General features: G+C 44.5%; 1 protein-coding gene across 4 annotated transcripts in view; it reads right to left on the bottom strand.

Moving 5' to 3' along the window:
• The window catches only part of TCEA1 (transcription elongation factor A1), a 51,156-nt gene that overhangs the window by 39,688 nt on the left and 11,167 nt on the right, over positions 1–301 (bottom strand). The gene's annotated exons all lie outside the window — the stretch shown is intronic.

A 301-nucleotide genomic window follows, 5' to 3' on the forward strand; every position in this document is an offset into this window, starting at 1 on the left:
CAAATATCCCAAACCTAGCCCCTAAAATAACAAAACAAGAGGCAATATTACAAACCTCCATAAAACAGACAGCCAAAGCCACCCCATTTTCCTGGCTCTCAGGAAGCACGTTTCCTCAACTACTCACATTTAGGCAACTTTTCTACTTCCTATGTGCAGCCCTCAGTCGCCCCCCATTTACGGCAGTACCATTCATAGGAAATCTTACCACCCCTTGCACACAAAATCCTACTGTTCATTTCCCCCACTATCAGGAATTCCCCTGTTCACAGCTTCAACTCAACCATCACTTGTCAATGTT

Source organism: Carlito syrichta, unplaced genomic scaffold (genome assembly GCF_000164805.1).
Source record: "Carlito syrichta isolate Samal-C Ts95f unplaced genomic scaffold, Tarsius_syrichta-2.0.1 Scaffold315145, whole genome shotgun sequence".
Lineage (NCBI taxonomy): Eukaryota > Metazoa > Chordata > Mammalia > Primates > Tarsiidae > Carlito > Carlito syrichta.